Consider the following 22,965-nt stretch of genomic DNA (forward strand, 5'->3'; position numbering starts at 1 on the left):
TGTTACAGAATACTGGAACTTTCAAAGAAAGTCTGAAAAAAGTAAAAAGAGGTGGGAGTAGTGAATTACTTTCTAGCTCATGGCAATACAGCATGCCAAACTCGAAAAGCACCTGACTCAGCAGATATCTCACCCATCATTAGGAACACGCCTATCACCCAGCTCCCATATTTAAATGGTTAAACAACAAGAAATAAAGGTTAGTACATAATGAAATGTTTCATTCACAGTTTTTTTTAAGCTTTTTTTGGTATTATGTATATTAGGGTGCACTTTTAAAGTGGTGGCCTACAAAATAATGGATTGATGGTGAAAAAGGAAAAACAATGGTAATCTTGCTTTTGAAAGAAATCAAACAAATCAAATCAAACAGACAAACGAAATGTAAAGTAATCAAAAATATCTTTCAAACTATTAAGATTAATAGTGGCAATCTAAAATTTAAAAGCAATTATTTTAAATTTTTGAGTTATATTGATTTTGTAGTTTTGTCAGTGTTTACTTTTAAAATTTGTTTTAGTTTGATATGTTTCCATCTAGTTTATATTGAACATAGTCAGATGAGATTAATAACATTATTTAATCAACATTAAGTTTTTATAAGAATTTTTCCTTTTGAAAAAAAATCCAACATTTCAAGTTTGAAGGCTGGCCTCCCTTTAGCAAAATACATTGTCATTTCAAGATAATGTTAACTAAAATGGCACTATAACTAATTAAACACATAGAAAGTTCACAGTCCACAAAGTCAAAAAAAGTTACAAGAAACTAGTGAATGCCAACTCCATAGCCACAAGGCTACCACCCTAAGAAAACTAAAAATGCAATACACTTAGTGCTATCCTTTATTTTATAGGCCCCAGAGGGAATATCTTAAAAGTCTATGCATTTCTTGTATTTTGGTACAATGTTTTTTTCTGCACATGTGTTTGATTCCACTACAAAAATTACTGTGCTTCTCTGCAAACCTGGATATCAATGATAAAAATTCAAAAATCAGGCCAATCTGTAGAGAAAAAGAAAAGAATGGGTTTCTCAAGACTTACCTAAAAAAATTCTTATGATAAGCATCTCCTTCTTGAAGAATTATTACTAATACTACTGAAGAGAGAAGAAGTACAAGATAAAGAGGCAATGACTGACTGAAAAGTGGGAACTGTGCCCACCACTCATCATGTTCCAATTCCACAACCTCTGGCTGGCTCCAGTTTCTTGGATACTCCTCCACTACTAAATCTTAAATCTTCAAGAGTCACTGGAGAATAAGTCTACTTATCCTGGCCAACTAGAAACAAAACAGGGGAGAGAGGGTCAGATCTAGGGTGAGATGAACAGTTGTATAACCGGTCTATCACCAATCAAATACTTGCATCCAATGACCCTATCCCACTATTTCTTTTTCTCTTTTTTTAAAACAACCTGGGAGTGGCACTTTATTGGTGGTCTTTAATGCTATCCATCTCAGTGAAGTGCTTAGAATCTCCTCTGACCATACATAAGCCCAAAAGAAAAGTGAGAAATCTGAAATAACTATCATGCTCAGTATTTAAATATACATATAAAATTCTAGAAAGCACTGGGATTTCCCATAGCTGACAATACTTGTACTTTGTACTTGTAATTGTACTTTGTCCTTATCTGCAGAAATAATTTGTAAGCCTTAAATTGCAGACCATTCTAAGAAATGGGATGTATTTATTCAGTTCCACCCAATCCTGCCCAGAATGTAAACTATCCCTTTACCCAGCATATGGATGCTCTATAAATACCCAACACTTAGTCACTTGACTTTCTCAGTTATCAGATAAACTATGGGAGCACAAAATGCTTGTGTTAAAGTAGCCCTTATTTCATTTAATAATGGCCCCAAAACATAAGGGTAGTGATGCTGACTATTCAAATATACAAACATATCTGTTTCCAATCAAACTGCTTCCCTTAATGAAAAAGTAAAAGTTATCAACCTAATAAGGAAAGAAAAAAAGTCATGCATGGGTATAGTACAATAAGACATACTGAGAGCTAAGATCACATTCTCATAACTTTTATTGTATATTGTCATATTTTTTTCTATGCAATAATTGTTCTTGTTAATCTCTTGTAGTGCCTAATTTATAAGTCAAACTGTATCATAGGTATATATGTGCATCATATATAACTCTGATACAACACATATAGGGATTCAGTATTATCCAGTTTCAGTCATCCATTGAGAGTCTTAGAAAGCATCCCTGGCAGATAAGTAGGGAAACTGCATTAATAGAAAAGTTTGCAAAATAATTCAACAAAAAGTATCCCTTGCTTTTAAGAACATGTCATGTTCTAAAGATAGACATGACATATCTCTCTTATAATTTTATGTTTTTACTATTGTTGAAGTATGTTTATGTTGTGTTTGAGGATGTGAAAAAGGGGAAGAAAGGGTAACAAAACTGAAAATTTGGAGCAAGAAAATCAAGATAGTGTTCAGTTGTCTGGGGGTCCAGAAGTTTAACCAAAATTTAACCATTAGATAGTACATCACTTCCTAACTGCTCACATTTCTAGAAGCCAAGTTTTAACAAACCCAAGAACAAAAATATAACCAATTCTAGTCTATTCCCACATTAAAAGCGACCCAAATTTTATCCCATACTATTTTATTTTGTTCTGACACTCTTTGATTGAACTGTACCACAGTAACAACACTTTCTGTCAATAACCACCGTCCTCAAACACAACAACATCAACAACTGGATTATAGTGACAAGTGCCAATCACTAGGCCAAGGCATTATGTCTTTTTATATAAATAAAGCTAAAGCTTTATTTATATAAAACTAATTCATGTTTCAATTCAAGCACTGCATTAATCTAGAAATCCCACATGCTAAATTTACCCAAAGTAAGGGTGGTAGCCAGACCTGGTGGTGTATGCCTATAATCCCAGTGACTTGGGAGGTTCACAAATTCAAAGCCAGCCTCAGAAACTTAGCAAGGCCCTAAACAACTCAGCAAGACCCTGTCTCAAAATAAAAGATAAAAAGGGCTGGGGGAGGGCTGGGATTGTGGCTCAGCGGTAGAGCACTCGCCTAGCACAGGCGGGCGGGTCCCAGGTTCGATCCTCAGCATCACATAAAAATAAAGGCATTGTGTTGTGTCCATCTACACCTAAAAAATAAATATTTTTTTTTTTAAAAAAAGGACTGGGGTTGTGGCTCTATAGTTGAAAGCCCCTGGGTTAAATCCCTGATGCCATAAATAAATAAATAAATAAATAAATAAGGGTAGGGATGTCTTCCAAGCCTGTACCCATTTCTACTAAGAAGCATACAAATAATAAGAAGAAATGGTCTTTGGTTGGACTCAACACTATAGGGAGACTAGTGATTTAAAGTTTTGGCACATTCCAGTCACTCACTATGTCAATCTGTTAGTAATGAGAATGAGATAAGGAGCAAATAGTCTAGCAAAGAGGTCAGCAGCAACACTTAATGACCCAGATATGCTATTACGATGGTTCAAGTTACTTTCTTATAGTGAGAAAGCAAGGGGTTGAAAATGCTTTAAGTTAATGTTAAGACTCCCAAATAATTCAATTTCATTAGAAAATGAAGAGGAAAATCTCTTATAGGTTAATAATTCCATTATATTGTTAAGATTTCAACTATTTGATCAGTTAAAAGTCAAGGTAAGGGGTAAGGGTGTGGCTCAGTGGTAGAGCAATTGCCTAGCTAGCATCAGTGATGCTATGAATTCAACTGTCAGCACCAAAAAAAAAAAGAAGAAAATGTATAAAAGCCAAGTTAACCAACAGATATAAATATAATATTATTTTTAAGCCTCTGAATTATAACCTAAGAAACAGCCTATAAATTAAAGCACATTACTTGCTATAGATAAAACTACGTTAGGTTTGGTTTATACTTGGCAATGAGGTAGGTGAACAAATATTCATTCTTGTTCAGTTTTTCTCTTTTCAAATTGGGGGAGGGGGGGGGGAAAGCTCTTACAGACATGCCTCATCAATCACTAACAGGGTCTGGTCCTGATATTATATGAGCTCTGTCAACCTTAATCAAATTGCTTGCCAGATCGTAGATAAGTAATGACTTGCTTAGGTTAAGCCAGGCCAGAGTTTTCCTTCTGTAGTATACACATCTCCGGAGTGAAAATAAACAGCCTCACACCTCTCACAGGGAGCTGCACTCTGCTGAGATTACAATTCAGTTCCCTCCAACCAGGGAGGAGGGGCAAACTCTGGCTCTAAGAAGAGCTGCTTTTCCTTCTTTCTGGATCTGATCATCAAAATCATTTTTAAACTCTTCCATAAAACAGTTAATAATCGTTTTATCTATACCAAAATAATACAAAGAACTATGGTTAAATGCTTTAGCATTAACACGTGTCTTAACATCACAGTGCTAGAAAACAAAACAGAAATCACTACCAATTGGCAAAAGCAATACTGAGTCACTTAAAAATGCAAAACTTGAATTCATCCTAATGTATTCAAGAAATGAAAAACCAAATTTTGACTCAATATCATCAGTAACATTTTGGATACAGGAGTGCCCTAAAGTCACCGTTAAAATCAGTTAAAATACTTTAGATCTTATATTCATTTCACAGTCCAACACAAACATAAGTTTTATTTCTAAAACGTCCCCTTTACTAATTCCTTTCTTTAATATAATTGGAAAGGGTTTTCAAATTTCATCTTCAGCTGGGATATAATGTTAAACAATTTTCTAAGCATGTGAGTATTCTGCCTATTCTAAAGAAAGGGTTATAGAAAGCAAGAAACCCAGTAGCTAGCAGAAAATATGAAGTGACTTCTTTAGAGGAGAGTATAAAAATACAAGATACCCAGGAATCAGTTTATCTTAGGCAAAATGCACTTCAATATTTCCCATTAGGTCAGTAGAATCTAAAATGTAGAGTTTGCAGTTTAGAATTACCATAGGAAAAAATTCTTAGAATTTAACAATTTTCATCTATTACTAAGCACTATAAATTGTGCAACTATAACCTAAAATAAGCTTTAAAAGACTAAAGTTGAAACTAACACCCTTTTCTAACTATTCAAGAGAGATTTTAAAGGACACCTGACTTTGAACTAGTTTAAAACTTACTTTTGATACCAATGCTCATTTATTCATGTTTTCTATTTTCACAAAAATTTTACTGTCTCAAATACTTCTTGCAAGAAGAAAGGAAGAAAAAAGCTGCAAAATACTCTTAAAAGTACAAAGGACTCAAAAAAAGTTAAAAAAAAAAAATGATCATCATTAGAAACACAAAGAAAAGGAAAATTCTGTGTCAGAATTAAAAGAACCACAAGGGTTTGTAATTGCTGAACAGAGGGACTGAGGATGGGGTGTCCTTCCATCTCTCCTACCCTGCCCCTGCCTGCAGTGCTCAGAGAAAGTCAGGACTTTTCTTTCCCAGTCCCCTGGAGGCACCATTATTATAAGTCTGCAAGGCACCCAACACACAAGGGCCTTGCTCTGCAAAAGCCATACTTCACTCCTTTGTCACCAAATTATTTACTGTTAAACTCCCAGAGTACACATGCAATATACATTCATTCTAGGTGACTCAGACACAAAAGACGCTAGTATTTCTCAGTGAATTAGAAGGAACTTTACAAGCAAATGGGGACTCTGTTTACCACTTATCATCAAAGGATCTTTCTCCCCAGAAAACTCAAATTTCAAAATGAAGAGAAAAAAATTCGTATTTGTAAAAGTGAAACAGTCAAAATTCAGTTTATCATTCTGGATTGTTGAAGGACTATAGTGTTTGATATGCAGTACCTAGTGATTTGATTCTGTGGCCAACTGACATTTATAATACCAATTAATTAAATATCTTGTGTGTATGCAAAGCTAGCTAAGACACATGAATCTGACCAAGTGCTATAGTTTCTGCTTTAAAAGGCTAACTACTTCCTTATCGTTTCCCTAATAATCTACTTACCTGGAAAGACAAGTCTCTAAGAAGTAACACATTGACTGGTTGTTTCTTTAAAACAATTTTTACTATCATTTCAAGGGAGTGACGTAATATGCATTATCCTGAACTTCCCAAAGTTCACATTCAGAAACCCACTTTGGGAATTAACTACAAAATTCCTATTAACATTAGTAATAGGCACAAAGTCAAATCCCTGAGCTAAAATTTATCTGATGCCGCAAAACACTGATATCAAATCTCTGCACAAGCTGTACAGTATGATTAAAATCCCCACTGCGGGATGCTGTCATAGTAACTAATGTGAAATTATTCTAAGACCTAACCACTATGACAATAGTTCTTTTAAAATGCATCCTTAAACACAAAAGAAGTAACAAATCATGACAATTGTGTTTGCTAGCCTAATAGGAGACCATAGTTAACAACCAGTCTTACAATGACTCAAAATTGGCCTTAGTTAGCCAGGGGATTTAAAAAAAAAAAACTAGTTCAAATGTAAGATGAAAATTATATTAAAGACTAATATAGGTCTACAGTCAAAATATGACTATTGCAATTTCTTTTAAGAGAGAAATCCATCTAAACTACAAAATAATTTAAAACATGGTGACTAGAGCTTAAAATTGGGACTTGGGGGAGAATTCTGATCAGTTTATTTTTGTTGTAACCTCAAAAGGGACATGGCTTTTAAAAAAGGAGGAGGCCTAATTTTCAATAAATAGAAATCAAATTATATTGATTTAGAGATCAAAACAATTTTAATCAGATTACAATATGATTTGAAAATATGTTAAGTAGAGGTATTCAGAATTGGGTTTTAAAAATACCTGAACCCAGGCTGGGGTTGTGGCTCAAGTGGTAGAGTGCTCGCCTAGGCACTGGATTCGATCCTCAGCACCACATAAAACTAAAATAAAAACATTGTATCCACCTAAAACTAAAAAATAGATATTTTAAAAAAATACTTGAACCCATCCAAACCTACTCAGCAGAACCAAACTATAAGTCTACTGAAGGCAGAACACAATTCACCATTTCATTCTGGATAAGCATCCAAGATTTAATGAAGAAACAATAAAATAACCACCTTTAAAATGGTGTTCACATGCCAATAATCCCAACAACTCAGGAGGCTTAGTCAAGGGAATGGCAAATTCGAAGCCAGCCTCAGCAACTTAGCAAGACCTTGTCTCAAAAAAAAGGGGGCAGGGAGGAGCAAGGGGTGGTGCTGGGTAGGAGATGTGGCTTAGTGGTTAAGCACCTCTGGGTTAAAAAAAAAAAGGTGATCACACATTAGGATGCACCTGGAGGCAAAGCACACAGGAACAACACCAAAGGAGGATTTCAATGTAATTCAACTCAGGAGTTTCATATTCTATTAAGAACTATGAAAATATCTTTTCAGGATTTACTTACCCAAAGATCTAATGGAACTATTGCTCAGATGCTAGGACATCAATTTGAAATCCTGGTTTAGGAGTTGTCACCAAACTGTGACGACTTCTAAAAATCACATAACCACATTCAGATCTTCACCTTCACATAATCATTTTATAAGCCAAATGTTTTTAGTATGTTGTAAGCTATGTAATACCAAGCCAAGTAATAAGGCTTACTCCGGCTTTATAAGGGAGGAGTCTCATTCTCATCCTTCTGCTCTCAAAGTCAGCATGATGAGAGGAAGTCTGAATTACTGAAATGGAGGTGAGTAATACGCAGTAAGTCCATTTAGACTAAAACGAAGTTCACTCCCTAATTCTTACTGCCTGTTACTCACTCTGTTGTTATTTAGTTATACACACGCCCTGAGGCCAACACCAAGGAAAGAAGCCAAAATAAATGGGCATGAAAAATGTCTTATCCTCAGCTTCTGATGCTATTTTTCTTTTTATTGGAATATAAAAGGCTGCCAAGTTCTTATGTCACTACCATAATTTCATAGCCTGATAAAAGTAGTATTTTATCCATTAAGCATTTGTTCCCTTTGCCAGTTTTACCTCCAAATATGCAATATGTACAACTATTCACTGCACAGATACCAAATTATAATAAAATAGAAAATACTAACTACTTTTTTTTCTGATCAGTAACCATCCGAAATCTCCCTGGCAAAAGACAGAAGTAGCTGTACTTTTTAGTACCTACATACACCCAGGGAGATTCCTGTAAGAGAGTATTTAAAATGCAAACAGATAAAACATGACAATCCGTTCTCTAGGCAACAAACAATATTGCACAGAACAAAAATATACATTATAAGTACACTAAATCATCAACATATTCAACATGTTTGGCAAGCATTCCAGTAATAAGTGAAAATTGATGTCCTAGTATATTCACATTTAACTATTTATTGCTGCTTTCTATAGAGTTCTTTAACTTCATTATCTCAAGCTGTTGTATCACTCCCGAACTTGACACTGAGAGTCACCGGTTTCATTGAATTTTTAAGAGCAAAATTGGGTGTTGAAATCAATTATGGATCTAGAGATGACAGCTTAGCATCTTGCTATTCTGTGGGCTCCACCCAGCTAGCTCATCAATACCATTTGGAAATTTGGTAAAAAGAGGGAATCTGGGCTCCATCCCAGACCTACCAAATCAAAATTTGCACTTTAACATCCCCCCAAGAAATTCAAATACACACCAATGCCACTCAGGATAGTAGAGTGTTAGGCAATTGGTAGGCAAAGTGCAAGGAAAGGGTGAGTGGGGTGATCATGAGGGACAAACACATTGTTCTGGAAGAATAAGAGTTTGATGAACATGTACACAATTATGGCATCATATCACTGCCATGAGAGTCATGTTCCCAGCCTGCAAGAGATAAACACCAAAGCATGGTACAGCCAAGGAAAGCAAAGTAGCTGGGGATAGCAGAAGCACCAGGTAGATAACTATCCCTGTACACCTTAAAGGTCTGGGCTTTAAGAAGTGAGCAATTCAGAGACTTTGAAGAACTTTTAAGGAGAGCACACACGTGGTCAGATTTGTTTGCAGAAGACAATTACCTAGCAAAACATAGAAAGATGGATAATTTGGTGAGGGAGAACCAAGAGTGAAGACAGGGAGATTAGTTAATAGCAGTGTAAGCAAGGGCCACAATGGCATTTTTTTTGCATCTCACATTCTGAATCTTCTCTTGTCCGTCTACCAATTTTTGAAAAGGAGAGTGAAGAGATACAGTAATGGAAACAGAGAAAAGATAATAAAGACCTGCTTATAAATTATAGGGAGGGCAGGGAGGGTAGGGAGGGTATTTCTGTGCATACATAAATATAAAACAATAAATGTCCTGCTTTATAAAATAGAAATTTTTATGATTCATGATTTTATTGACCTTCAACATTCTAAATGCCTATTATTAACATAAAGTACTCTATTTATAGATCTATTTATAGATATGTACACAGATTAAATATACATGGATCCCCAAAAGATCATGAGTAGTTTGGCTGCTTGGGTAAATCACTGATGTTCACCTTCATCTCCCATATAAGTTACTTCTCTCTCTTGAAATTAAAGTTTAGAAAAATTGGAGTGAAGAAGAGACAAGAAGGGCATTAGGTAAATTTTACATCTGTCACAGGGATGAATAAATAACTGGGACAAATAACTGGACACATCTGGGTAAGTTCTCAGATGTGTACCTAATCAAAAAGGCAGCAAATACTACACTTGTAAAATGTTATAATTTCTCATATTGGTATACTTAGTATATTAGAAAAGTCCCTATTTTCTCTTTAGGAAACAAAGACAGACTATCTGACATTTAAGTGTTAGTAACAAACCAAGGATTAAACTTAAAGTAAAAAGAATCAGCAAGAAGAGGCAGTCTTCAACTTTAAACTGGGACTGATTTGGAAAAATGTATTTATCAATGGATATTTGGAACTTGAACACATTTTTCCCTCCACATAGGTGGTGGGAATCTACTCTAGCCACACCATAAGAGCCTATTTCATGGAACCTTAGTACTTTTACAAAGTCCCTGAAAGATCATTTGGTCCAGGGGCTGGGTCTGTGGCTCAGTTGATCCTCAGCACTACATAAAATAAAATAAAGATATTGTGTCCACCTAAAACTAAAAAACTAAAAAAAAAAAAAAAAAAGATCATTTGTTTCAGTCTCTCACCTACAAAAGAGATTCTTTGCACGTTACCTCTCGCAAATACCACTAGAACACATCCTAGAACATGTCCAAGAAAAAAGAGCTTGTGCCCTTCAAAACACTATGTCCTCTCATGAGACAACTCTATTTGCTAAACAGTACTTCTTTCTTTTGTAGCATAACCTGCATCTATGAGTGCCCCACAGAACAAAAGATTCGAAATCACTGTTTCAGCTCTCTCCACCCTCAATGACCTTCTGGCCACTGGTGATCTGATTCAAGGAGAAAAGGACACACGCGTCCCTCTGAGTCCAAGGAAACCCATCCCTGCACCTGGCTGGGTGTGAAGAAATGACCTTGTATCAAGGAGCTAGATATAAATAGTTATGATTTAGTAAATTTACAAATGCTAAATACAATGTCTCCTGAGGAAAAAATGACTAGTGTCCAAGCAGAACACCCAGAAAATCCCTAATCAACATTTCCAATAACAGAAATATGAGCGATTAACAGCAGCCACAGTCCCCTCCAAAATTCAAAAAAGAAAAAAAAAATTCTGAATCATCCATATCACTTTGTATTCTTGTCTCACTGCTTGCAAAATAAATTTTATTTAGTATTTGAGGGAATTCCAACAACACAAACAAATTCTACATGTGCGAGACATAGTGTGACAGCAACTGTTAATAAGGTTAGTAGCCAAATTCTCCCTGATATTAAGTGTGTGGTCCTATTCTTCAAAAATCTTCCTGCAGTATAACATCCTAGCTCCATTTTCTTCCATTTTTGGCAAACTTTTTTTTTTAAATATATTGTTTTATTTTGAACTCAAAGAACATTTACACTAATGTTGGCCTGATAATTACTTTTGCCCAATTCTATGTATTGATTATGGCATTTCATACTCATCCTTTTCCCCTATTTTAAGGCTCCCTCTTTTCTCTCCTAAAAACAACAGCAGCAAAATTGTTAGAGCAATTGATTTAAGGTAAACCTATTACCTTCAATTCAGTGTAATGTATAAAAAAAGAGGTCACTGTGATTTTTCTAAGATAGCCACTGGAATCTGATTTTCTAACTATTTGAGAAGAAATGGTATTTCCCCCCCTCATAAAATTAACTACTATGAACTTCAAAACAAAAAAAAGACCTCTACAACAAAATTCATAAAAAACATGAATCAGTACTATACAAAATAACACAGATAAATCTTGCAGACATAACGAGTTGTACAGGAGAGCAGGCTAAGATGCACCCACTGCAGGAGTCCATTTTCATCTAACTCAAGACCATGCAAAACAAATCTATGATGACACCAGTCAGAATAACTGTTACTGCAAGGGGAGGGAAGGCTGAAGAAGGGGACCTGGGAGCCTCCTGATATGACAAATACTATCTTGATCAAATCAAAATCACAGGTGTGTGTAAATGTAACAATTCATTTGGCTGTTCCCTCTGTGTGTATTAGCTATACACTTGTGTATACAACAATATTTTACCTCAAATAGGAAAAAAAAATCAACTTGTTTCCAAGTGCTAAGTTTTAACTGGAAATTTAAGAAAACTGACATACTAAAACTCCAGCAGTTATTTGTGCTGCACTCTTATTAACTTCCAAGAATTCCTCATTATTTAGTACTTCAAAGAAATCACTTCTGGATCAAAGTAACACATGAATAGGCACAGGAGGAGTTAATAAAAACAACAGCAGCTAACATTTATAGAGGTTTTACTATCTGACAAACGCTTTACTTTCATTATCTCATTTAATCCCCACCACAGTGGTAAGAGAGACTACTGATTTTATCCCCGTTTTACACTTTAAGATTCCAAGGCCAGGTCAAGATCATTGCCCAAGTTCACATAAATAAGAAGAGGTAAGCCACTCTGTAACAAAAATAGCTAAAAAACAAGCTTTATGTCAACTTTTAAATTCTGTTTATTAGGTTAATACAAAAATAAAATCAACCACACAGTTCTAAGCAAGAAAACACGAACAGAATATGTAACCTAAAAAGTTCAATAATAGAATACATCACTGGCTTCCAAGAACTGAAGTTCCTACTCACATTCCAACTGATACACAGCAGAACCAAATGTTCTACAGGGTAGTTTTTTTTTTTTTTAATTATCTTGGCCATCAATATTTATTACTTAGCAAAGCAACTAAACTATGAACCAGGACAGGCACTTAGTGTTTACTCCAATTTATCCGAGACTCCTTTCAATTTGGCCCTACTAGTAGGAGGCATGCCCAGGATTAAGGTGGAAAAAAAATTAAACATATTCTCAAAAAGGCTTCTTTATTTTCTAAACACACTGTTTTGTGAGGAGAATTAGGCATAGGACTATATGCGAATAGCATGAAAAGAATTGTGCACTCCATACAACACGATTCCGGTCAGTAACAAAATATATCAAATTAACCATCAAACAGGCTACTGAACTCTGGATTAGTTGAAAACTATTAGCACTGGAATTCACATTCTCAGAAGAAGAAAATCAATTAACTATGCCACCCACAAATCAGAACTGGTCCTCCTTGAAAAGCATACAAGACATAAACCGGACTAATACTCTGAAAAAATATTTGCTTCCAAAAATTATTTATGGAAGGGGAACAGGGGAAGGGAAAGGAAGACACATTAATATTTCTTGAAAATTTTGTTCCAAAGATTTTTTGCTTTTGTTCCAAAGATTTTAAGAATGTTTTTGGTAGATATATTTTTACTTACTGGGGGGAACATGTTAGCAAGACTGCAGAGAAACGCTTCAAAAATACTAGAAATCCTACAGAATTCTTCAAAAGCAACAGAGATGCACTCTAAGTGAATTTCAATTATCTAGCAACAATATAACAAAAACAATAATATCATATCAAAACAAAAGTATAAACCAAAAGATGCCTATTCAAACAAGCACTTCATCTCTGCGAAAGACTGACTTTGCTCTTGAAGAGTTATTACACAAGACATCAGAACAAACTATAACACAATTTTACATATTTATCAAAAGATCATTCAAAGAAAACTTACCAAGTCTACAACGTGTATATGCTTGTGCTGCAGAGGGAAAGTGCCTTCCTGTACTTACACTGGGGAGTCACTTCAGTGCTCAAAACACATCACCACAGTCCTGCTTGGAATAAAGTTCCCAATAGCAATCTGCCTTGGGGTTGGGCTTTTCCCTTACAAGATAAGCTATTAAGTCATGCCTTGATTTCAGATCTGCTAACATATGGAGCCTTCCAATGCAGCCTTCTCTCCGCCCCGCCATCCCACCCCCGCCCTCGCCACTCAGCTCTACTCCCTCTCTACACACACACATACACACATTCAAAAAAGGCACTGCAGGGCAGAAATTCCTCAGGTGCTCGCTAATGGAATTCCCAGGGTCTTGGAGCCGCTTCGGGGATCAAGAGATCTCATAGCCCCTGCTGGGGTAAGGAGCAGCGAGTCTGTTCCATTTAATCAAATACAGAATGAATTTTCAGCTCTATTCACTAGCTTGTCTCCAGGGCTCTCAAAAGGCACCAGGCAGCTAGAATCACACACATGTGGCTCTTTTAGGCAAGTATAATTAGTTTGATTTTAAAAAGCCACATTAATAATATCACCTCAGGACCATTATTCAGGGGACAGATGACAATGATACTGTATGTTTTAAGCCTGACAATGGAGGGAAGGAGCACAAACAATGAGAAAAAACTCGAGGGATTAAAAAAAGAAAGAAAGAAAAACCAACAAACCAGTTTTTCATTTCATTGTAATATAATATTTTTAAAGTGACATTAAGTATATTTCATATACCATCTCTTGATTTTAACAGGGAACAATCAGGTAAGCCTTCCTCACCCATCATACTCTTGAATCAGTGAACTTGAGCCAAATACACAACAAAAACTTATCACAGAGAATGTTTACATACAATATAAAATCTTAAGTAAAAACTATAAAACATTTTCTAATTCAATCCAAGTTCATAAGATTTCCTGAAAAAAGCACCAATCCATAAAACACTGTAAAGCAAGTCCTTCAAAGTAATTCATTTATCAAGCAGTCTCCAAATTCTATTTCTCACCTAATTAGTTTGTATTAAGTAGTAAGATCATTTGTCTAAAGAAAGCTTACTTAGTAGACAATTCACCTACACTTCTAATGTGTTGTCTTATCCATACTTCTGCATAGTATCAATGCTATCATAGAGGGTTAGCTAATGTAATTATGCCTTAAAACAACAAATTTTCGCATTCATTATTTTTTATTTTCTATTCCCTTCATGATTTTACTAAGATAGTTTAATTGCTGAAATCATTTCCCCAGCATTTTATTTAGAAGCAATCATCAAATTTCAGTCTTTATGTTCACAAAAGAAACATCTCTAGAGAAGAAAAATTTCACCTCAATTCACATTTTGACAAAATCATTTATGAAATAGTCTAGAAAGCCATGAAAGTATTCAAGCAAAGCAGAAAAATAAGAGGAAAACATATGAGCTACTTATTAAATTTTACCTGACCTCTTTAGAGCAAAGTCCTATAATACGAGTTTCTATTCCTACAAAATGCCCAAATCCATATATACCTTCATGAGGGGGTTGGGGGCAGGCCTGTCCTAAAGTGAACTAAAGTCAAACCACCTGCAAAGAAGGCAAAGTAGAAGACGTAATTTGAGGGTAACCCACACAAGCTAGATCATAATGCTCCAAGTCCTAAGGGTTCTTTCTACTTTCTGTTTGAGAGTCAAAGCTGTTTAAGTACTTTGCACAGAAGAGTAGGTTGATGAGAGCCGTAGCAATCAATCAAAGCATCCCAAGTGAGTTACTATACAAACAATAGCACACTACCTCTAGTAGTGATTTTCTTGGTTGACTAAACTATTCAAACAAAGACAGATTTCCCAAATACTATATCCGAGTTTTTCCATGAAAGTTAAACAATATACATTTGTGTATGTGTGTTTTATAGAAATATAAATGTTTCTGCTCCACACACTGCAGAACACTCATCCAGAGCATGTCTTTACAAAATGAAACAGGTTTTCTCCATCCTTCTCATATAACTTAAAGTATGTGGCAGTTTATTTCAACATGTGCATAACAGAGACTACAGTATTTGGTGCCTCTCTAGGTTCCTAAGAATTCTTTCTAGTTGAGCACTAATTTAAAATTTCCAGAAATTTTCTGAAGGTTTTCTTTCATTTTATCCTAAAAGCTAAACTGCCCCCACCCATTTTCAGCTAAAAATAGACTACTAGAAGAAAAAGAGCTATAAAATGTAATAGAATGACTAGAATTACACTAAGGGAGAAAAAAATAACATTATGTTTTCCAGTCCCCACTCCACCTTCTTCTTGCAGACACTGTCCATTAGGTATGCCAAATGTCAGTTGGGAATCTGAGAGTTATGGTATCAGTGAGGCATGGAATCAGAATTAACTAACTTGTCCTCTTTCATCTTTCCTGGCAATGGCCTGAGAATAAATCTCATATTGCCTTTTAGTTCAACCTCCTGTTTTTCAAGGTGTCTGATTTAGGACACAAAGGCTGACATTCTGTTAATGAGGCTCCCTAAACTCTAGATCCCAAATGAAGAGCAGCCTGCCCTTAAAGCACCTGCCACCCTCTGTCGTCCCCACCAGGGAAGGCAGGCGCATTCTGCGGCTCCTTTCGGACAGTCTTCCACCTGATTTGGTGGGGTTAGGGAGAACAATGAAGGGAAGGGCAAAAGAGTCTATCTATCCCCCTCGGTGATTTATTACTGGAATTCCTAGATGTGGAGAAAAAGCAACAAAGGTCTGGAAGCTGCAGACTGAAATAAATAGCGAGCTGTAATGTATTTAGCAAATGATAATGCAATCCACAGAATGCTTTACAGAGAAGAAGGAAAAATACACTCCCTGGGGCTGGGAAGTCACTGAGTCTGTGAAGGCAGAGAAAGATACATTGTGCAGGAAATTTCTCTTGCTTCTCCCTAAACATAAATCACTGTCTCTCGCCAGCACTCTGCAGGGATGGAGAGAGACGATGGACCCGACTCCCTTGGGAAAATGCGCTGGCGCCCCTCACTAACACTGCATCCCACCTGCCCCAGCGGATCATCGTCAAAGACAGATTTCATCAAGTCACTGACACCTCACCCCGCCTCCTTCCACGATGTGGGCTCGGACTGTCTAAGGACTGGGAACCACGGAGCTCCCCGCTGGGCACCCATCAGCTGCCCTGTCCAACCCCGTAAGCAGTCCAGAACCCCCACGCCCTCCAAGGCACGCTGGCCTGACTTTCCCCAAGACATCCCGCTCCCAAGCGGCGTGGCCCCCAAGCCCGGTCTCCCCAGTTCACCCCATTCTCCGACCCAGCCACGGGACCCCCGCCCCCGCACCTCTCGGCTGGGCTGGCTAAGCCCCCAGACCTCTTGCGCGGCAGCCGGCTCCGAAAGCCACCCCCAGGTCATCCCCCAGAGCGCTGGCGGCGTTGGCGGCTGCGATCCGAACAGGCCCCTCCATGCACCAGGCAGGGCAGCAGGAGGGCGCGGCACCTCGCACGCCGGGGCGGGGGCACTGGGGCGGGCGCGCGGGCGCGGGGTCCCCAGTCTCCTCACACCGAGCCGCGCTAGCCGGGCTCCGGGACTCAGGGGAGGGGAGCTGGGGGGCGGAGTCACCACAGCGCGCCCCCGCTGCGCGCTCCTCCCCACCAGCGCGGACGCGCAAGCTGACGGGCGCTGGGCCGGAGAGGAGCACGCGAGGAGCGGGAGGAGGCAACCCGGTTGCCGACGGAGGCGGGCAGCGGAGGCCACAGCTCCCCGCCGGCCCGCGCCCCGCCGCGGGGTGCGCGCGCAGCCTGCCAGATCAGCGGCGGGGGATGGGCCATACCAATACGCCAAGGGGGGATGGCGTCCTTTGCGTCCGTCCTTCTCCCCGTCACCTGTTTGCTTGCTGTACCAGAAAGCCACCTCAGGCGAGCATAAAAGAAGCTTTTCTTTGGTGTAGCACAGCTGAGGATGAGCTGCCTCAAAAAGTCACCGAGATGTTTACAATGTCTACACTCACTTCCCCTCACCTTTACGTTCCCGGGGCAGGCGGCATTTCTGGGCAGTACACAAATGGTCTGCACGTTCCCTGGAGTTCCCGCCCAGGCCCCGCCCCTCGTCCTCCTACCTAAGTTCTCGGTGGAGCCAGCCACCTAGTCCGTCCCTTTTCTAGGCTCTTAGCTGGAGGCTGTGTGTCTTATGATTGTACCTTCCTACAGTGCTTAGTTGCTTCGCCTTTTCACCACTTTGGACATTTAGTTTCTTAGCTGCATCGGATTATCCAACTAATCCGCCCTGCCATCACATACGCGCTAGCAGGTAACAAATTTTCTTGAAGAGTGGTTACACCAGCAATGGCCTTTGGCCCCACAGTCTTCCCAGTTCGTTCCTTGGACCTACCCCCAAATTGTTGGAGCTTTTGGAACTTTAGTTGCTCAAGTTGAAAAATGGAAAAATAATTTCTATTTAGAAGGTTGTTTCGAAACATAAATGTACTTTGTAATTAGCACCTGCCATTCGGTGGACATCCAAGAATAGTAACTTCTATATAATTATAATAGTTATTATCAGCTGTTCACTTTCTTTTCTACCATTATTATTACTTACTATTAGTTTAACTACACAAGGAACCCGAATGATACCTGAAGTTCATAAATTCGCTTCAGGAGAAATAACCATTCTGTCTTGTCTTTTTGCTGCAGCTAGATTCAGGGTCTTCATGAAAGCCCTGGAAAGAAAAATCCATGTAAGAGAAGAAAAAAGAATTGTAATTGTGGCTTGCTCCACTGCTCCTTTTTTTTTTTTTAACATATTCAGACAAAGAACCTGTATGTTATTAACTTAACAAGGTGTAACAAATGATTTTTCATTCAGAAAATAAGACTTCCTATAAACATAGAAGGCTTAACTGAACTGAGAGTTTTGTGCACGTGGAAGTCTTGCTAGGTTTCTTGTGGTACTATATAAAAATTCTAGCCATCCCCTATGACAGCAGCTCTACTAACAGAGACTTCCAGGTTTTTCTCTTGGGACTCAATTAACTTTGAGTACCTCCAGATCTCACAGTGCCATTCAAATATCACTATGCCTGCTGCTACTCATAACCAACCTGAGAAGAAATCTTTTTCATTAACACTGATTATTCTTCCTCTGCCTTATTTGGTAAGTGAAATATTTTCAGATATAAAATAGCTTTTCATTAATGATTTATTCATTCATTTGTTCAAAATTTAGTTAAAAGTACCTACTGTATGCCACTGATAGGCACAGGCATATGTAGAGAAAATAATGCCCAGCCACAAACTTCAGAGAACCTGCAATCTAATTGTGACACAGACATATAAATGGGTAAGTACATCTCCAGGGTTTTTTGTTTTGTTTTGTTTTGTTGTCACCCATGACAAAAAAAAAAAAAAAAAAGACTTCCCCAAAGATGTGATTCATGTACTAAGTCTAAAAGGATAGAAGAAATTAGCCAGATAAGGTGAAGGAATAGAAAAATTGGGCAGAGAAGGTATTATTAATAAAGGAATGAAGGCCAGAAAAAAGGCAACTCAAAAGAACTGCAAGCCCTTTTTTGTGACTGAAGTTTAAGGAGCCTGGCAGGGATTGTTAAGTGAAGGCACTGCAGAAAGCAGCTGAAGCCAGGTGTTAGATGTCCATGGAGGTCATGCCAAGAAGATAGAACTTTATTCTTAGGCAATGGGTAGTCAATGCATAGTTTTAAGTAGAAGTGTTATTTAGCCAGATTTGTATTTAGAAGTACAACTTGGCATCAATGATGAGGCTAGATTTGAGGAAGCCAAGCCAAAGGTAAAAGTATTTGAAAGATTCTTGCTATGGTTTGGATATGAGGTAGTAGGAGGATGAAAAATTAATCCAACTATGGTGTTTAGAGGTGGGATCTTTGGGAAATGATAAGAATTAGATAAGGTCATTAGACTGGAGCCCCCTCATCTCCAGTGGCTTTCTAAGAAGAGGGAGACAGACCAGAGAGATACATACACACCCGCATACTCCTGACTCTTGCCATGCAATATCCTGTGCTGCCTTGGACTCTGCTAGCAAGAAGGCCACCAGCAGACAAGACCCCTAGAATTTACACCTCTAGAACTGTGAGTCAAAATAAATAATTTTTCTTTATAACTTACCTAGTCTGTTGTTTGACATTATTAGCAACAGAAAATGGACTTTTGAAGCAGTCCAGGCAGTCTAATTCAGTCAAGAAACCAAACTAGGGCATTAGCAATAAGGGCAGAGAGGAGGGGAAAATACCAGAAATGAGATAAAATGTTGACAGGACTTGTAAACTAATGCATGTGGAAGATAAAGAAGAGAGAAAATCAAGGATGACAATAGCCTGGTAGCTAAGGTGAATGGTTGTCACACTCCCTACACCAGTCTTATCTGAGAATAGAGTAATTCCCAACAGAACATACATATTAAAAAAAAAAGAACATACATGTTTTATGGAAACAAAACTGTGTTCAATTCTAACCTTTTGAATTTGAGATGCCTATGGAACATCTAAGCCCAGGATTCTACTAGATAAATAAGTCTAAGCTGGAGATATATATTTAAAGGCATCCAAATTATGTTAGTTGGCTTTATATCTCAATAATAAATACCTGAGAAAATCAATTTACAAAGATAAAAGGTTTACCTTGGCTCATAATGTTGGAGGTTTCAGCCTATGATTGGTGGGCACCATTGTTTGGACCTGTGGTGAGGCAGCAACTCATGGTGGGAGCATGTAGTAGAGCAAAACTACCTTGTAGAATAGGAATGCTAATAATACCTCTCATAGGATTCACAGTACAGCCTACTTCATACGGCTGCCGGGAGATTAATTGAACTTATAGGTATCAAGCACTTAATACAGTGCTGGGCTAATAAAAGCCAAATATAATAATAATAACAATAATAATATATTCAAAGCTAGCTATAGTAATTTTATTGCTCGTGTAGTTCTTACTAGGTGTCAAGTATGATTTTAAGTATTAGTCTCATGTTACAAATGAGAAAACTGAGGTATCAAAATATGAAATGCCTCGACTAGAGTCACACAGCCACTCAGTGTCAGAGCTGGTATTCAAACCCAGGTAGTTTAGAACTAGAGGCTGGATTCTTGCTATGCATTAATGTCTCCCCACAAAAAGAACATTTTTATCATCAATCTAGATGGATTGATCAATTGTAAAGCTTTTTAGGTGTAATTAACTAAATTAAGAGATACAAGGGAATACTTGTGTTAAATATATCTTATGGGCCCCCTCAGACTCTCATGGCCCCTCCTGTCTCTGTGACACTCAGCTACTGTAGGGACCCACTCTGAGCTCTTCCCACAATTTCTAAACACTGCAAAGCTTGAGATCTAGCTTCCCCAGAATCTGCTGAGAAGGACAAATAATACAACCCATATATATAGGTGTGTTAAAATTTGAGAAGGGCAACAGAAATTCCTTCTTCCTTCCTCCATGGACTGTTCCAAGGCATGGTTTCCTTGCAGCTTATCTGAAAATATCCCTCATGGCCAAACAGGAGCACCTATTCAGGGGCCAGCTGTGTCTCTTATGACTGGTCAAAAAGTATTGGCCAGCATGGCAACACATCACCTTGCATTTGTTTCCCAAACCTTCCTGACCTGTTTTCCTTAGCCCTCACATTTGCCTGTGATTGACGTAAATCTTGCCTTAGTCTCTCTATTAGAAAATTTTAGAACATAATAAGTTTAAATAAAGCTTTGGAAAGTTCAGTCCTTTGTATATGTATAAAATAAGTAACAGTATAAGGTTACAGGTGAAAAAAGTTAATAGACAAAAATCAGTAGCCTCTCTATACACTAACAACGAATTATCAAAAAGATAAATAAGAAAACCCCATTTACAATAGCATAAAAAATATTTTAGGGTAAGTGATCTCAGCTTCAGATCAAGAAGGTGAAAGATCTGTGCAGCAAAAACTCAGAACATTGATGAAGGACATTGAATAAGACACAAATGGAAAGAAATTCCATTCATGGACTGGAAGAATTATTTGAACAATATTAATTATTCAAATGCCCATACTACCCAAAGCAATTTACAGATTTAATGCAATTCCTTTCAAAATTCCAGTGTCATTTTTCACAGAAATAGAAAAAAATCATGTGGAAGTAGAAAAGACTCAAATATTAAAAAAAAAAAAAAAACTTGAGCAAGAAAAAAAGAAAGCTGGAGAAAGGCAACACGCTCCCTGACTTCAACATATATTATATAGCTAATGTAACAGAAACAGCATGGTACTAGCATAAAAACAGACCACAGACCAATGAACAGGATAGAAAACCTAGAAATAGACCTATGTATTTATGGTCAATTGATAATCAACAAAGATGCCAAAAACACATAATAGGAAAAGAAAAGTTTTTAAAATAATAGTATTGGGAAGAAATGATGGTGGAATGTGATGGACATTATTATCCAAAGTATAGGTATGAAGACACGAATTGGTGTGAATATACTTTGTATACAACCAGAGATATGAAAAATTGTGCTGTATATGTGTAATAAGAATTATAATGCATTCTTCTGTCATATATAAATTTAAAAATTAATTTAAAAATGAATAATATTGGGGAAATTGAATATACACCTGCAGAAGAATGGGATACATTATTCTATATCCACATATACTAACATCACACTACACACAACATCCACTCAAAATGGATAAAAGACTAAAACTAAAGACCCCCAAATGCAAAACTACTAGAAGAAAACAGGAGGAAGCTCCATGCATTTGGTCTGGACAACAATTTCTTGGACAGGACTCTAAAATCACAGGCGACAAAAGTAAAAGTAGACAAATGGAATAGAGTCAAACTAAAAAGCATCTGTACAGCAAAGGAAACAAGGGAGTGAAGAAATAATCCATGTATTGGGAGAAAGTATTTGCAAACCACATATCTGGGAAGAAGCTAATATCCCAAAACAACTCAATATCAAGTAAATAATCTGATCTTAAAATTAGAAATGTAGTCAAACACATTTCTCAAAAGAAGATACATGAATAGCCAAGACATTTAAAAAATAAAACGCTTAATATCTCTAATCATCCAGAAAATGAAAATTAAAACCACAGCTTACACCTGTTAGAATGCCTATTATCAAGAAGACATTATAACAGTATTGACAAGGATTTGAAGAAAAGGGAATGCTTGAACATATTGGTGAGCATGTAAGTTTACATGTGCCATTACAGGAAACAGTATAAAGGTTCCTCAAAAAAAGCAAAATTAGAATTACAGCTCTCTCTACTGCCTCTCCTTGGGCCAAGAGCTACCGAGTCAGCCAATCATGGACTGAACGTCTGAAACCAAGGCAAAGAGTGTGGTAGTGGATTAATGAAACTGTCCTCAAAAAATGTGAATTCTACATATTGATTGAGACTATCCAAAAGGAAAACCTAGTGGGTTTCTTCTTTTTTATTGAAATCGCTCATATCTGAGGGAAATAAATGTGATGCTTGAGCTTTAGTTGTAAGATTTTGCTGTTCAAGTTTTTAAAGTTTGCTGTATCACTGGCTCATAAATATTTGTATATACTTTTTGTGAATGCTCACTATGAATTTGGGGGAAAGAACATGGGAATTTTTAAATTTAGAAAATGAAACTTTCTATGAAAAACTGCTTCAAATTATAATCTCTGATTCACTTTGTAACAAAATAAAGCCTTACTAAAGCAATTTTAATCAAAATAAGTTATCCTGTTAAATCTACTTATGTTTTATTTCATACAAAAAAAACTAATACTATGTTGCAAATATTATCTATTCAAAAATTTTAAGAAAAACAGTTTCTGTTTCCTTTGCCATTATGGTCAAATAAATAC

General features: G+C 37.2%; 1 protein-coding gene across 3 annotated transcripts in view; it reads right to left on the bottom strand.

Annotated features, from left to right (window-relative positions):
* The window catches only part of Cdon (cell adhesion associated, oncogene regulated), a 96,193-nt gene extending 79,393 nt beyond the window's left edge, over positions 1–16,800 (bottom strand). The window contains exon 1 of one of the 3 annotated variants that reach the window (XM_071616845.1): positions 16,478–16,800. The gene's annotated coding sequence lies outside the window, so the exon portion shown is untranslated. Of the gene's footprint in view, positions 1–13,103; positions 13,190–16,447 lie in introns of those variants that run through there. The other 2 variants (XM_027945526.2, XM_071616846.1) reach the window with 2 other exon arrangements.
* Between the last annotated feature and the right edge of the window lie 6,165 nt (positions 16,801–22,965).

This window comes from Marmota flaviventris, chromosome 9 (genome assembly GCF_047511675.1).
Source record: "Marmota flaviventris isolate mMarFla1 chromosome 9, mMarFla1.hap1, whole genome shotgun sequence".
Lineage (NCBI taxonomy): Eukaryota > Metazoa > Chordata > Mammalia > Rodentia > Sciuridae > Marmota > Marmota flaviventris.